Here is a 17,845-nt window from a genome sequence, read left to right as displayed (position 1 = left end):
GGGGGTAGGTTCCTGTGATTCATCGCTTACATACAACACCCAGTACTCATCCCAACAAGTGCCCTCCTCAATGCTCATCGCCCATTTTACCCTCTCCCCCGTCTCCCATCAACCCTCAGTTTATTCTCTGTATTTAAGAGTTTTTTATGGTTTGCCTCCCTCTCTTAAACAGAGGTTTTTTAATGGTAAGAAATAACTATGTATTTATTTTTCCATAGCGCCGCTCACACACACTGAGGATAAATTGCTTTATACAATGCTAACATAGATGTTTTTAATTGTCATACACTCATTTTTATAAGCAATAGTGACAATGTAACAGATAGCAAACCCATGGTTTCACAGATATTAATATTTAGGGCTACCTTACACATGAACCACAATGCTTAGGCGCATACATTTTTAGTTACTTTAAGTCTCTCATTAAAGCAAATTTAAAATATGCATTGCAGAGTTTCTGAAAGCCTGCATTTCTCTGTTTTCATTCTTCTGGTGTCATCCAACATGTTCTTCTGTCTAAGCTATTTCCTTATTTCCTATAAATTGTAGTTAGAACTGTAGCAGGACTCATTTGTCAAATAGAAATGCCATATGAACCATAAGTATTTTAAAATAAGACCTTTTATTTTTTTACAGAGGTTATTTTGATTTTTTTTATTATTATTTTTAGAGAGCGAGAGTGCAAGTTGGGGAGAAGGGCAGAGAGAGAGACAGAGAGAGAGAGAGAATCTTAAGCAGGCTCTATGCTAAGCATAGATGCGGGGTTCGATCCCACAACCTTGGGATCATGACCTAAGCTGTAACAAGAACTGGACCCTCAAACAATTGAGCCACCCAGGCGCCCCTAAAATAAGACATCTTTAAAAAACAGTTGAAATCAGTTCTAATGATATAACTTTTAACCTACTATATCCAAGTATTATTTTAGTACGTAGTCAATATTAAAAATTATTGAGGTAGTTTACATACCAGCTTGCAAAAACTTAGTATAAAAAATGTATTTTACACTTATAGCATGTCTTGGTGTGGACTAGTCACATTTCATATGCTCAGTAGCCACATGTGGTTAGTGTTGGATAGTTCTAGGGATGTCCTCAGATTAAGGTTCAATTTTGGCACAGATATGCCATAGCCTTTGTATATACCTCCATCCAGAAGCACCTGCCTGGTGGCTTTTCTTGTGATTTTGTGCGTGTGTGTGTGTGGGTGGTATTTTATGATACTGTCATTGATTACCATTGTCCAGATTTAATAACTAATTAAAGGTTGTAAAATGCTGATATTGAAATTTAAAAATTCCTTCATTTATCAGATGGAATACTTCCTTAAGGAAATATCTCATCAACTACTTGGTTGCTTCGAATAGCCTGTGTAGAGAAGGTAGAATAAATGATCTCTTCCTTTTATTTGCTAGCTGGTAAAATAACGATTGTGGTCTCCTCACATTTTCCAAGGATAATCATTAGTATTTTATTTTCAGAATACCATTAAGAATTCATGAATTTTAACCCCTCTGATGTGTTTCAATCTACTGCAGTTATTATATTTATTATTCAAATGTTCCCATCTTTGGCCCCTGGGAGCCTCTTTAACTTGATATCACTGACGCAGCCTTGATATTCTAGGCTTATATGGTATATTTCTTGCCACAGACCTGAAATCAGCTATTTCTTCAGGGAGCCCGTTCCTTTTAGTGGTAGGGGATTTTTTCCCCCTGGGTTTCCTTTTTCCATGTCAAATATTAAAGTTTTTAATGACACCCGTATGATTACTCATTTGCTTGATCCAGAATACACACACAGCAGTCTCAGAATAGGTATTAAGTCTCCCACCTACAAAATGATTTAAAAAATTTAAGCTTCTTTGCGGTCGTTTTTGTCCTTATGATAACATGTCACCTAGGATGAATAGTCAAATCACTATTACTCTCCTCTTAGTGTTGTTATGCCACCTACTGGATACACAGGCATACTCGCCTTCTTTGGCTTTTGATATTTAGGGATTGCTTTATTTTCAATTTAATTTTGTTTTATAGGTAGGTAAAGTTTTGTATGACGCTAAAGTCAAATTCGCAAAATAAGTCTAGTTTCTTTCCCGATCCCCTCTGTCCTATTTCCTTTCTCTACCTTTAGGTAATTCTTTTATTTTTAAATGCTGTGACTCATATTTTTAATATACGCTTATATATAAATATATACAATTAATACCTATAAATCACATATTTTATTCGCCCTCCTCTTTATTAGGTAAATGATGGCTTCTTTTTCAGACATTTCTCCACTTGAAATAAATATATATTTTCTTTCCAAGTGGAGAAAAAATAATGTAAACTAATATACAGAATATATAATTATACAAAATGTAGAAACATATGAACATAAAATATAAACATATATAAATATATGTAAGTTTATAATAACCTGGAGTTTTGGATTTTGCTTTGTTAGCTAATCTGAAAATCCTTTTTCAAAAATAGGTGAATTAAGCTCTTTCACAGTTACTGCTAGAATCTAAATGGTTGATGTGTTCAAAGATAAACTGAGGCATATTAAAACTTTTGAGAGTTGATTTGAGCAAAAATCAATTCTAACTGGGCAGCACAAAAATGGAAGTGGCCTGCAGCCCGGATCAGGAGCTGGGAGAGAGACTTTTACAGAGTAAAGAAGGAAGCAAAGTAAGGACAGTACTGATTGGCTAATGCTTACGACTAGTTAGCTGTTTGTGATTGGTTTTTCTTAGGTTTCAATTTTGTAACCTTGAGGCATTTACAAGGCTTAGATTTTGGGTTGCTTACATAAGGCCACCAAGGAATTAGTTACCTCAGCCGACTGCCTTCTTGTTTAATTTATGTAAATCAGTTTTGTCGTATTTATGTTACGCCTATTTCCATATACACAGCAGTATGTATATGCACACATATATACACACATTATCTACTTACCTATATTGATACTGCTCTTACACTCCTATTGTTTCACTGTGTGGTCTATACCAGTGCTTGTCCATGAACGGTTGGTTACCAAGCCATGATAAGTGTACAGGAAGTGAAAGAACACATTTGGAAATATTTAGTTGATTTGCTACAAACGTACTACAAAGCACGGCAAATCCAAGCATGTGATTTTGTACTTTACAAAAGTGCTGACCTGCAATGGACTGGAACAGTCAATAGCTGGTTCTTCACGGCAGAGCCTGAGAAGCACCTGTCTATATTATTTGCTTACACTCTTTTGTATATCCTTTATGCACTTAGAAAAGTTGGTGTTTCTTTGTGCTGATGCCTTTTTACTAATTTCTAAACATAAGTTTATGATTGATGATTTTATTAATATCTGCGACGACTCTGATTTCCTTTTTACTACTGTCTCTTAATATCCTACTTTGAATAAAATTGAAATTAGCTACCCACCCATTCTTCACCTTGTTCCCGACGGCCCAGAATCTACTTTCAACTAATACGTTTTACTCCCCATTGATATCTTTGAGGCAGTGAGCTTATTCTACTTTGCATATTCTTTTTTTTGTATTTATTTTTTATTTTTTTCTACTTTGCATATTCTTTCTGATCTGTCCTTCTTTATTTTTAGATAATTCAATTAAATGTGTATATAGCAAATGACCATTACATTTTATAACTTCTCCCTTACAATTCACAGTTACTTGGAGTTATACGAATAAATACCTATTTAATGTTTACTCAAGTTGTATGGTTCAGGCCTTTTCAATCATTTTGGTTGCTTGAACTTGTTCTCCGGTAATTTCCTCAGGAAAAGCTCATAGGAACAATACGTCCTGAGTTCTTACACGTGCATAAAAATTGTGACAATTATATTTAAAGATCAGTGTAGCTGGATATAAAACCCTTAACTCACATTCATTTTCCTTGTATTTCTTAAAGGTGCTACCTCATTGTCTTTCGGCATAAAGCACTTCTATCTAGAAGTCTGATGACAGTCTCATTTTCTTTCTTTTGTAAAGGATACTGACCTTTTAATGGGGTGCCAAAAGGAATTTTTATTTAAAGATAGGCAGTTTCAGTAGACTATGTTTAGGTGTAGCCCATCCTGGTTCAATATTGCCAGGTGTGTCTTTTTAATATGTAGTGTAAGTCTTTTTTTAATCCCAGAAAAGTAGTTTTGAATTATAATTCATAACATTCTCTTCTGTTAAGGGATTTCTGTTATATGTATCCTGGATCTCCTTGCCATATATATTATATATATGTAATAGTTATATATATTTATATTTTAATCTATTATATATTTATATATATATACTATTTTTATTTATTTAAAAATATTCTTTCATTTTTCTGAAGGCATTTTCTGTGGTTTTCATTCACAGTTTTATTTCTTGTTTAGTTGGAAATTCTGAAATGAATTTCTCTTCTCAGATGTTTTCTTACCTTCTATAAACTCCCTTTGTAAGTCTCTGTCTTCTTCAATTAGCTTTTCATTGAGTTTTTCCAATTCTGGTTTATGCTGTTGTTTTTCAAAGCTCCCGTCATTGTTTTCCAAGTTTTTTTTGATTTGAAATATTAGACTGTGATTTTGTTCGCATGTCTTTCTGGCATGCTTTTAGTGTCTGCAGAGACATTATTGTGTTTCTCACGCCTTTTTTCCTTTGGACACCTTTGCCAGTTTTTTCTTTACTAACGTTTGAGTGGCATGAATTTTCCAGTACCCTTCAAAGGGAATGGTGAGCCAGGACAGCCTCAGCATCACAGCTCCATAGCAACTGTATCTATCGTTTTGAGAAGTGTTTAAAATCTGATATCTGCTGCCTCTTCCCTCTTCCCACTTTTTCCTGCATCTTGTTTTTCCCTTGCAGCCAGTCTTTCTTTCCTGTTCAGTGTGGATTCCTCCTCCTCCTCCTCCTCCTCCTCCTTCTTCTTCTTCTCCTCCCCCTCCCCCTCCCCCTCCTCCTCCCCCTCCTCCTCCTCCCTTTTTTTAATGCTTGTTTATTTATTGAGAGAGAGAGAGTGAGCACAGTCAGGAAAGGGGCAAAGAGAGGGAGACAGAATCCTAAGCAGGGGACGACGTGGGGCTCGATATCATGAACTGGGAGACCATGACCTGAGCTGAAATCAAGAGTCAGACACTTAACCAACTGAGCCACCCAGGCTCCCCTGCAGCTGTTTATTTGTCTTGGGAGGAACTTCAATTATGTCCTTTAAGCGTCTCTTGTAACGGCCCAAGGGCCCAGGCAGTTCAAGCACAATCTGATCTCATTGGTTCTCTTGTGTTTACTCACAGATTGGAGCCAGGAAGCTTCTACTGCCTCTCAGGGCCAGCAGAAGTGCTTTTGTTCTCTTTCTGTTTCCTTTAACACATGTGCTGATACCATGAAGATTTTAATGTCATCAGTAATCTATTCCAACCCACATATACTGCGGGGTTCACAGGGATATGCTTTGCCATCACTTTATTGAAAATGTCTGCGGGAGTTTGTTTTTCCTAGCCTAGCTGCTCTGTTTCAGGCGGTTATTTGGGGAGGTCAAAAAATGATGTCACCTTGTCACCATTTTCAGATTACTTTTAGATAGCCAAACTTGTCATCTTTTTCTGTTTTGCTTTGTTAGGAAGCATGTGTATGCCTCTGTGTATGTGAACAGTTTCTCTGATATACTCTAATCATAGTGGTTGTATTGGTGCCCATGTGTGTTAATACCTGAGTTCTCAATGTTGAGCGATCTAGTGATGTCTTTTCACACTGCCAGCCCTCTAGCTCCCTGTCCTCAGTCTATGAAGAATCTCTGAACATCTCCTTCTTGATACTGTCCTGAGTGCTCTGGATGCAGACACAATTGCACTTCTGAACTCTGAAGGGATCCTGCATGATCTCCAGGCTTTGGAATGGTCATGACGTTGCTTCTTCCCTTCTTCCACCAACAGGGTATCAGTACTGATTTTTAATTGGGATTGGTAGAAGATAAGGCCTAGAGAAGTGTGGCCCCAGTGGGAACATGGGAAAATGGAGAGGGAATACACCAGAAGGAAGCAGTGGTTTGATAACATGCCTCCCAAGGGATTCTAATGGGCCTCTAATTGGGTTGTATTTGGATTCTCTGCTCTGGGTGAGAGACAGAGAGGGAGAGGGCACCATGAGAATGGGCCCTGGTTCTGGACCTTACGGGCAGCCTTGGGCAGAGGAGTGGAAGGAGAATGGGATTAAGAGATGGGGTGAAAGAAAGAGAAGGCTGTGGCCCAAGAATCTGATTGCTTTTGGGGGCCATTTTCCTCTTCTTCAGGCAGCTTAACATCTGAAGCAGATTGATCTTCAAGGTATTTATTAGTATTATTTTTATCTTCAAGACATTTAAAGTCATCTCTCTTTAATGCTCAGCTTAGAAATTCTTTCAACAGAAAACAGAATCTTTCGTTATACAGATAGAGATTGGTTCATACAAGGCACTGAATGGGAGAGTTTGATAGAGGGTGGAATTTTGTCTAAAAGTGTTTCTATCGAAGACAAACTGATGATAGCAAATCTGTTTCCTGTTTTAACAGAGGGAGAGAATACGGAAAGGCAGGGGGGTTGAGAGAAGGATACTATAGAGCAAAATTCCCAAGAGGAGGACAGGGATCAGCAAATAGACACTGGAAATGGCCATAAGCTTTGACAATTTCATAAAATGTTTATCTTCATTGTGCACAAACAGAGGTGCTGGGTGGGTGCATTAATGGTTTGGATGGATACCAGGGCTGGTATTGTCTCCAGTTCTAGGAAGGAAGATCACCAAGTATTTGGTAACAGAGTTTGAAGGAAGAGAAGTGTCAAGGAACTGATAGTCTGATAAGTCCTAGTGCATGACTTAAGAGCATAATAGCACAGAATGTTCAGGATAAATCTTGAGGAATTTATAGAAGCTACAGTTTCCAGGGAGTATTAGTAACTTAAAGTCCTATCCCAATTAAACAAATCATAAAGATGGTTCATAAGTAAGTAAGTAGACTTTTCTTTTGTAAGCATGACTATTCAGCATTTTGACTTCAGAAGGATAAGTAGCTTTACATTTCTGAGCCACTTTTGTCTGTTTCAGATGCTTTCTCTTCCATAATTAAAGAAGGATCACAGGTCTGAAGGTAATTGCAAGTCAGTTCTCTCTATAATATTAATATTTTTTGCTTGTTTCCTTGATATGACAGATGGGGCAGGTGGGTTAAGTACTGAAAAGGCAGAGGACTTCCCACCTCTTTCATAGTCTCAGTTGCCCTTCTTGATTTGTTAATTAACCTGTTCTTCACCTAGATGCTAACATTGGCCAGTCTTACCCTTAGTCAATGTTAATGTTGTATTGTAGCCCTGACATATGCATGGATAAGACTACTAAAATACTCACTGATCCATTTTGGGTGGGGAGGAGGAAAGGAAAATCATGTGAGTCAGAACAGGAAAAATGGTCACTAAAGAGAGGTTCTTTCTAGTCTTAATTTCAGCTACAAAGTATATAATCACCAAGATTTTCAGCTTTCATCAAAATAACCTATATGAAACCACTAAAAAAAAAAAATCAAGCTATAAATAATGGGGAACATATTTAAAGTTAAAATGTTAGTGTTGAGCTTGGAGAAGTCAAAGATAGCACTGAGTTCTGACTGTGCAACGACCTTTTCCCTCTGACATATGATACTACGGTTCCCACAAAAGTCAGGAATTTACTCAGCAGGCTCTTGGGACCCATAGTTGCCTTTGAAGGTATGTGTGTTGTTGGGTGGGATGTGCTGGGTTGGAGAGGCTCAGCGGGAAGCTGGCAGCTTGCTCTGAAATGTAGATACACCTTCCCCACAGCCTTCATTTTTTTCCTGTTTTAATTTAGGACAGCTGCACCTCACAGGCTCTATTCTTTCCCCGTTGCTTCTCCATTGTGACTTGGTGTTCTCAGTGTCTTTGTCCATCGGGAGTTCTCTGTAGCAGAGATCACACCCTCTAGTGGCACTCAGTGGATCTCACGGTAGATTTAGCCTGTTGGAAGTGTAAGGCTTATTTTAGTCTCCTGGTCACCTATAAATTGAACAGGAGGAGGTGATGGAAACTTACAGAAACCCAGGAGCCCTAGGACTTTCCTTTATATACCAGATAGGCTTGTCAACTGTTTGAACCCTTATTATCATGTCAGTTTAGTTGAACTTAGTAAGTCTGAAACTGAATTTACACATTTTCTGAAGTGTTTATCCTCCTGAGCTTCCCTATTGCATCTTGGGCATACCATATTCCGCAGCTTCCGGCTTTCCAGATTGTTTTCATATATTTGTTCAGTTCTTTAGTCAACAAATATCTGTACAGTTCTCATGTTGTGTGAGTTGAGGTGTTGGCCACTCTGGCTTGGGCAGTGAATGTGGGTGTGTCCTCAGGAGTTTACAATAGAGCTGACCCCTGTTTGCATACTCCTTCCCTTGTATCCATTCACCATGCTCACCAGGGCACCTGTGTCTTTCACTTTTTCCTATCCATCCATACTTAGTTCCTTGGATAGGGAGCCACTCCATCATACCTGGTCCACAGCAGTCTGCTCACTGGCTTCACGTAATCTGCAATTGACAGCCTCTATAATCCAGTTTCCACTGTCTGACCTGTTTCAGCAGTTCTCAACCCCGGTTGTGCATCCAGATCCACTGATCATTGTATTTGGCCACTTTGTTCTTAACACAAATATCCAGGAACCACCTGTAGAGTAGATGATTCAATAATGTTCCCTTTGGGGTTTCTGAGGTACAGCCAGATTTGAAAGGACCGACTTAAGTCTCTTACTGGTCACGTTCGTGAACCTTCGCCTTGTGCAGGCTGGTCAGATCCACAATAACCTTCTTCACAAATGTCACAACACCTCTTGCTCTGAGCCTGTGCTCCACTCAGCAGCTAGTGCTTCTCCTCTTCTCAAAGCCCTAAATTCTTCCTTCAAGCACTGAAGGCCAACACCAGGCCATATTCCTCTTTGACTCTTTCAGGGATTGAGAATTGTTTCTTGAACCCGAAGGGTGGCGGAATATGCCATCCTAAACTATGTCTCTTTCGCGGAGGCTCTCTCTGAACCTGCCTTACCTGCCTAAGGCAGATCTTCCAAAAAAGGAACTCAAGTGACATCAATCCTTGCCCCGGAGTTTCATCATCAGGAAAAACCGATTCTTATCACAGGAGAAAAGACTAGAAGTGGACACTCCACCCAGACAAACTTGGCCACACATTATCGTACCTCCCATCTACTCTTCTGAGGGCCCGTTCTTCTTCCTAAACATCATTTATGTCCACTTAAGTGGTCTACACCTCCTCCATCTCCCTGCCTTCCCTATCAATACATCAGTTCTCAAATCTCACATCTTTTCAGGGTATTCATTTTTTTTTCCTGCAATGCCCCCAGACATGTAACATTAAACATTAATGCATTTGTACACCTTTTGTCCTATTAAATTGCCTAGTCGTTTATTTCATAGACCCAGCTACTGAACCTAGGAGAATTGACAGAGTCTTTCCTCCCCTACAAATGCATGGCCCTGCTTAAATGCCACCTGCTCCTTAGTGCTTAAAGTCTTCATACTTTAGGGTGCCTGTGAGTGACTCAGTTGGTTGAGTGGTGGACTGTTGGTTTTGGCTCAGCTCATGATCTCATGGTTCATGGGACTGAACCCCGCATCAGGTTCCATGCTGACAGTGTGTGGACCCTGCTTCTGATTCTCTCTCCCTCTCTCTCTCTCTCTCTCTCTCTCTCTCTCTCTCTGTCCCTCTCCCTCTTACACTTGATTTCTATCAAAATAAATAAATAAACTAAAAAAAAAGTCTTCATACTTAAGGTTTTATTTAAAGTCTTTAGGGAGCAAGTTCATAATTGAATCCCTCAAGGAACTCAGTTTAAGTTCCCTTGTTATTTTGTTTACATTTTTATTTTGCACATTTATTGGAAATAGGGAGTACCTTATAGCTTCTTGCTCCCCTGCGCATAAGAGTCTTATTATGCTCTGGGTCCCTTTCCTCCACCTAAAAAGCCAGCTATGATAGGCCAAATCTTTCTCCATCTCTCACCTCTCAAATACTGTTTTAAAGGACTCATGTAATTAAACTAGGCCAACCTAGAAAATCCAGAATAATCTCCCTATTTTAAAGTCAGCTGACTAGGAACCTTAATTCCAGCTGCAATCCTTACAGTCCTTTGAATCATGTAATGTCCCATATTCATTGGTTCTAGGGATTAGGACTTGGATGGCTGTGGACAGACATCCATGATAGTAAAGATAATGATCATAACCCTGAATTTAACTAACGTCAAAACAAAGATTGCTACCCCTTATCAAGCAGTCACTCTTGGCCAGGGATAGTTCTTTACTACGTGAGCTCATTTAGCCTTACGCAACCCTAGGGGTGGGTATTTTAAATTCCATTTTAGAGATGACACAAAAGCACAGAGAGTTCAGTGAACTGGTTTTGGATCCTGGGCAAGTGAATGTCAGAGCCAGGGTTAAACTCACTGGGCTGGTACCAGAGTTTGTGCCTTAACCCCCATGTCATGAGCTTCCTCCTCGGATCCAGGGATTGTGAGTCCGTCTCCAGGATATCCTTTTAAGTCATGGTTCTTTTGGAAATCCTTACTTAATAGGCCTACGCTATATTAGTGAATGTAATTCATCTTACAACTTGTAAAACACGTTCATAAATGTTAATTCTCCAAATGACTGAGGAATGTGTTAGGACTTTTCCTATTATTTTATTTTATTTTATTTTATTTTATTTTTTTTTTTTAATTTTTTTTTCAATATATGAAATTTATTGTCAAATTGGTTTCCATACAACACCCAGTGCTCATCCCAAAAAGTGCCCTCCTCAATACCCATCACCCACCCTCCCCTCGCTCCCACCCCCCATCACCCCTCAGTTTGTTCTCAGTTTTTAAGAGTCTCTTATGCTTTGGCTCTCTCCCACTCTAACCTCTTTTTTTTTTCTTCCTTCCCCTCCCCCATGGGTTTCTGTTAAGTTTCTCAAGATCCACATAAGAGTGAAATCATACGGTATCTGTCTTTCTCTGTATGGCTTATTTCACTTAGCATCACACTCTCCAGTTCCATCCATGTTGCTACAAAGGGCCATATTTTGTTCTTTCTCATTGTCATGTAGTACTCCATTGTGTATATAAACCACAATTTCTTTATCCATTCATCAGTTGATGGACATTTAGGCTCTTTCCATAATTTGGCTATTGTTGAGAGTGCTGCTATAAACATTGGGGTACAAGTGCCCCTATGCATCAGCACTCCTGTATCCCTTGGGTAAATTCCTAGCAGTGCTATTGCTGGGTCATAGGATAGGTCTTTTTTTAATTTTCTGAGGAACCTCCACACTGTTTTCCAGAGCGGCTGCACCAGTTTGCATTCCCACCAACAGTGCAAGAGGGTTCCCATTTCTCCACATCCTCTCCAGCATCTATAGTCTCCTGATTTGTTCATTTTGGCCACTCTGACTGGCGTGAGGTGATATCTGAGTGTGGTTTTGATTTGTATTTCCCTGATAAGGAGTGACGTTGAGCATCTTCTCATGTGCCTGTTGGCCATCTGGATGTCTTCTTTAGAGAAGTGTCTATTCATGTTTTCTGCCCATTTCTTCACTGGGTTATTTGTTTTTCGGGTGTGGTTTGGTGAGCTCTTTATAGATTTTGGAGACTAGCCCTTTGTCCGATATGTCATTTGCAAATATCTTTTCCCATTCCGTTGGTTGGACTTTTCCTATTTTATAGATTTTAAAAATTAACTGTTTGTACAAGTTAAATGGTTTCTCAAGACAACACAGCTAATGAAGTATGTATAGTGGGAGCAGGGCAACATCTCAGAGATGGGCTCTGTGGCTCAAGATGCTAGCATGTGGTGAAACAGGCCTACCTTCAGGGTGTGAGTATCAGACCTGTGATTTGGTGGGCATTGAACACAGAGCCAGCACCACTGCTCTGTAGAGAATATTCTGGCAGCATTGCAGGGTGGCCTGCGGTGGGGGATGGCAACCCCCCCCCCCCCATATCACCACATTCTTCCCTTTTCAGTCTGTCTTCCTTCTATGGCAGTGTTAATTTTTTTTTTTTAATAATTGTATTAGAGCTTTACTTAGAAGCTCGCAATGGTACCCAATGGTTACCCACAAGTAACCAACAATTAATGTGGCGCACAAAGCACTTTAATATCTGGGTCCCATCTTTTGTTTTAGCATTCCTCTCCAGTCATTTCTTCCAGAGCAGATGCTGCCACCAATTTTTAAAAATTTTTAAGTGTTCATTTAATTTTTGAGAGAGAGTGAGCGTGAGTGGGGAGGGGCAGAGAGAGAGAGAGAGAGAGAGACAAGATCTGAAGCAAGCCCCATGCAGGGCTTGAACCCATGAACTGTGAGATCATGACCTAACCTGAAGTAGGACGCTCAACCGACTGAGCCACCCAGATGCCCCCAGGTGTTCCCACCATTTAGGTATTACTTTGAGAATAAGCCTTGCCTCTCTCACATCAGTATGCCCTCAAAGTACCTCCCTCTAGAACACCTTGCCACTTTTTTCATCCAGAAGAGCCTCACTCATCTTTTTGGATTGGTTTCCAAGTAGTCTCTGCATGATACCTTCCCTGGGCTTCTAGACAAGAGACCATTGTTTTCTTTGCTGTGTGTCTGTAGTCCTACATGCCCAGTTCTCACTGATTACACCAGCAGCCCTGTGCAACTCTGTCCCTTCAGCCCGACTGTGTGAGCCTTGAGGCCAAGAAATGTTACCTGACTCACCTGTGTGTGGTTACTACTAATTCCTTTTGTCCCGTCTTTAATGCCTAATCATACAGAGTGAATTCTTGATACATTTTCACTTTATCGAGAAGTGTATTTGTCTCTTGCCATTTTGGAGAAAGGGAAAATAGCAACTCTTGGGGACCAACAAAGCCCCTGTACCCTCTTTGTCTTCTAGGGTAAGAGCAGGGCTAACATGTATTTGAAAAGACAGAAAATGAATTTCTTCCAATATTCTATTACAGAATGTCCAAGAAGCACCTGGATTCCAGCATTCCCTTCTCTCCATGGGAGTGACCCTTGTCGGTTGTGATTTCTTCATTAACACTCTTCTCCAGCCCCCAGAAAAATACTATTCGAGTCCCACCAACTAGCATAGAGTTAATTCAGTTCCTTAATGAAAATGGGGTGTACTATAAGAATGCTATTCCAGCTGTGGAGTTTTAAAAAATTTCGACAGTCACAGCTGCAGAAGTAGTTGTAATAGGTTAAGATGTTGATGATTACTATTATCAACCCCCTCGAATTATATGCCCCTGAAAAAGTGGTAACTCTGTTGTTACCTCTTTATTGGTTTTTTTTAATTGAGATATAATTGAAATATAACATTTTATTAGTTTCAGGCATACAACATAATGATTTGATATTTGCATATGTTGCAAAATGATCACCACAGTAAGTCTAGTCACGATCCATTACCACTTAGAGTTACACATTTCTCTTTTAGGGGATGAGAATTTTTAAAATTTACTCTTCTGGCAACTTTCAAAATACAATATAGTGTTATTAACTATAGCCACTGTGTCGTACGTGATCTTTATTCATAACTAGAAGTTTATACAGTTCACTCACCTCCCCAGCCCACTGCCTCTGGCAAGCAACAATCTGTTCCAGGAATTGTTTTTTGTTTTTGTTTTGTTTTTTTTTAACTCCACATATAAGTGGCATAAGGTATTTGCCTCTCTCTGACTAAATTCACTTAGCATAATACCCTCAAGTTTCATTCCTGTTGTGGCAAATGGCAAGACTGCATCTATTCTTGTGGTTGAAAACTATTCCATTAATCATATGGAATATTTTATATGTATGTCACTTGATCTATTCATCCAATATGCCATATCTTGGCTATTGTAAATAATGCTGCAATAATATACATGAAGGTGCATGTATCTTCTTGAGTTAGTGTTTTTATTTCACTTTTCATTTACAAAATTATAGTTGATACAAATGCTGTATTTGATTCAGGCATACAATACAGTGATTCAATGTTTATATACATTATGAAGTGATGACTACAAATATGCTTCCCATTTGTCATCCAAAACTTTTTAATGAGAACATTGATTACATTTTCTATGCTGTACTTTATACCCTCATGGTGACTTAAGTTATAACCGGAAGTTTGTACTTCCCCTTTACCCATTTAACCCATTTGCCTACGACATCCAGACTGGTAGGCACCTGGTTGTACAATGTATTCATGAGTCTACTATAGTTTTGTATTTTGGATCCCACAAATAAGTGAAATCCTATGATTTGTCTTTGACTCAGCTCCCTTAGCGTGATATTTTCCAGGTCTATCCATGTAGTTCCAAATGGCATGATTTTGTTCTTTTTTTGCGGCTAATAGTCCATTGTGTGTGTGTGTGTATACATACACACGACATCTTTTTTATCCATTCATTTAACAGTGGACACTAAGGTTGCTTCCATACCTTGGCTATTATAAATAATGCGGCAATAAACACAAGAGTGCATATATTTATTAGAACTGGTGTTTTCATTTTCCCCCAATATATACCCAGAAGTAGAATTGTGGATCATATGGTAGTTTAATTTTTTGAGGAGCCTCCAAACTGTTTTCCAAAGCGGCTGTACCCATTTACATCTCTACCAACAATACACAAGGGTTCCCCTTTCTCCACGTATTGCCAACACTTATTATTATTTTCGTCTTTTTGATACTAACCATTTGGCTTGATATGAGGTGATGTCTCATTATGATTTTGATTTCCCTTTCCCTGATGATGGGAGATGCCAAGCATATTTTCATGAGTCTGTTGTGCATTTGTAGGTTTTCTTTGGAAAAATGTCTATTCAGGCCCTCTGCCCATTTTTTAATTAGATTGCTTGTTATTTTGATGTTGAGTTGTAGGAGTTCTTTATAGGTATATTTTGGATATTAACCCCCTCCTGGATATATTGATTGCAAATATCTTTCCCCATTCAGTAGGTTTTCTCTTCATTCTTTTGATAGTTTCCTTTGCTGTACAAAAGCTTTTTAGCATGATGTAGTCCCAATTGTTTATTTTGTTTTCGTTGCCCTTGCCTGAGGAGACAGATTCAAAAAAAATATTGCTGAGGCTGATATCCAAGAGTTTACTGCCTATCTTTTCTTTTTCTCTTTAAAAAAAATGTTTATTTAAAAAAATGTTTACTGATTTTGAGAGGGAAAGAGAGAGAGGGAGATAAAGAAGCCCAAGCAGACTCCATGCTCAGTGTGGAGCCCAACACAGGGTGCAATCTCCTGACCAGGAGATCAAGAGACCTGCCCTGAAATCAAGAGTCTGATGATTTCCCAACTGAGCCACCCAAGCACCACAGCCTATGTTTTCTTTTAGGAGTTTTACGGTTTCAGGTCTTTAATCCATTTTGAGTTTAGTTTGTATGTGGTGTAAGAGAGTAGTCCCATTTTGTTCTTTTGTATGTAGCTGTCAGTTTTCCTAACACTATTTATTGAGGAGAATATATGTTCCCCATTGCATGTTCCTGCCTCCTGTGTCAGAGATTAATGAATTGTATAAGGGTGGGTTTATTTCTGAACTCTCTATACTGTTGCATTCATCTATATGTCTATTTCTGTGCCACTACCATACTGTTTTGATTACTACAGCTTAATAGTATAGTTTGAATTCAAGGATTGTGATACCTCTAGCTTTGTTCTTTCTCAAGATTGCTTTAACTGTTTGAGGTCTTCTGTAGTTCCTTACAAAGTTTAGGACTGTTTGTTCTAGTTCTCTGAAAAATGCCATTGGTATTTTACACAGGGATTTCACTGACTCTGTAGATTGCTTTAGGTAGAATTGACATTTTAAGCACAGTAGATCTGTCCATTTGTGTCATCTTCATATTCTTTTATCATTGTCTTACAGTTTTCAGAATATAGGTTTTTCATTTTCTTGGTTAAATTTGTTCCTAGTATTCTATTCTCTTTGATGCCATTGTAAATGACATTGTTTCCTTAATTTCTTTTTCTGATTATTAGTGGCTATATACTAATATAAACAATAGATTTATGTATATTAATTTTGTATCTTGTAGCTTTACTGAATCTATCGATTTTCATAGTTTTTGGGTGAAGTCTTCAGGGTTTTCTATATATAGTATCAGCTTATCTGCAAATAGTGACAGTTTTGCTTCTTCCTCACCAATTGGGATGCCTTCTATTTCTTTTTCTTGTCTGATTGCTATGGGTAGGACTTCCTGTACTGTGTTAAATAAAAGTGGTGAGAGCGGGCATCATTTCTTGTTCCTCATTTTAGAAAAAAACTTTGAGCTTTTTATTGTTGATGATATTAGCTAGGGAATTGTCATACATGGCATTTATTGTGTTGAAGTATGGTCCTGCTATACCTACTTTGTTAGAGAGTTTTTATCATAAATGGATATTGAGTGTGCCTGGGTGTCTCAGTCGGTTGAGTGTCTGACTTTGGCTCAGTTCATGATCTCATGGTTCATGAGTACAAGTCCCGTACTGGGCTCTGTGCTGTCAGTGGAAAGCCTGCTTCATACCCTCTGTCTCCCTCTCTCTCTCTGCCCCTCCTCTGCTCACAAGCTCTCTCCCCTTCTCTCTCTCAAAAATCAATAAATATTCAAAAAATGAATGTGGAATTTTGTCAAATGTTTTTTCTGAATCTATCGAGATGATCATATTGTTTTTATCTTTTGCCTTGTTAAAGTGGTATATCATGTTAATGCATTTGTGGATATTGAACCATGCTTGCGTCCCTGGAACAACCTTCCTTGATTATGGTGTATGATTGTTTTAATGTATTGTTTAACTTGGTTTCCTAATATTTTGTTGAGAATTTTGCATCTCTGTTCATCAGGGATATTGGATAATCCATATGTCTCTGTGCTTCTAAGTTAGAAAAGTTTTCAGCTATTATTTCTTCAAATAACTTTACTTGCCCCTTTCTTTTCTTCTTTGGGTACCACTATAATGCAAACGTTGATATGTTTGATATTATTCCAGAGGCCCCTTAAACTATCCTCATTTTTAAAAATTTGTTTTTTTTTTTTTTTTCTTTTTGTTGTTCAGCTTGGGTGATTTCCAATACCTGGTCTTCCAGATTGCTGATGTGTTCTGCATCACCAAATCTGCTGTTGATTCCTTCTAGTGTATTTGTCATTTTGGTTATTGTATTCTTTAGGTCTGATTTTTTTTTTAATTTCTTTTTTTGCAGTTCTTACTGTGTTCATTCATTCTTCTGAATTTGGTGAGTATCTTTATGACCACTACTTTGAACTGTATTGGGTAAACTGCTTATCTCCATTTCATTTACTTTTTAAAATACTTTGTCTTATTTTTTTCATTTGGCACATATTCCTTGGTCTCCTCATTTAGCCTGACAGTATGTGGCTGCTTCTGTGTATTAGGTAGATCAGCTATATTTCTGGGTGTTAAAGGATTGGCCTAATGTAGAAGGTATCCTGTGTGGCCCAGAAGTGCAATTCCCCTTGGTCAACAGACCCAGGAGTTCCCGTGGTGTCCTCTGTGGGCTGCATGCACCCTCCTATTGTGGCTGGGCAGCTAAAGGCATGTTGGTGGGTAGGGCTGGCTCCAGTCTGGCTGGCTGTGATGCCTTTTGCTGCAACAGGTGCAGGATCACTGGTGGGCAGAGTGAGTGGTACTACTAAGGTAAATGGAGAGTGTCAGAAATGGTGCCTGCCAGGGCTAGGCCAGCCAGATAGAAGCAGATGAAGAAAAATGGTGCCTGTTCCTGGGAAAAGTTAGTATGGATCTGCCCCTCCAGAACACACCCTAAAATTAGTAAATGTCTTTCACACAAGGCCCTGGAACTTTATAAACTGAGGCATCTGTGCT

At 38.8% G+C, this 17,845-nt stretch overlaps 1 protein-coding gene across 5 annotated transcripts in view; it reads right to left on the bottom strand.

Moving 5' to 3' along the window:
- The window catches only part of DLGAP1 (DLG associated protein 1), an 885,205-nt gene that overhangs the window by 438,140 nt on the left and 429,220 nt on the right, over positions 1–17,845 (bottom strand). The window lies entirely within an intron of this gene.

The sequence above is a fragment of the Acinonyx jubatus genome, chromosome D3 (assembly GCF_027475565.1).
Source record: "Acinonyx jubatus isolate Ajub_Pintada_27869175 chromosome D3, VMU_Ajub_asm_v1.0, whole genome shotgun sequence".
NCBI classification, from domain to species: Eukaryota; Metazoa; Chordata; class Mammalia; order Carnivora; family Felidae; genus Acinonyx; species Acinonyx jubatus.
The sequence above is the reverse complement of the archived record's forward strand: the minus strand, read 5'-3'. Positions and strand labels throughout refer to the sequence as shown.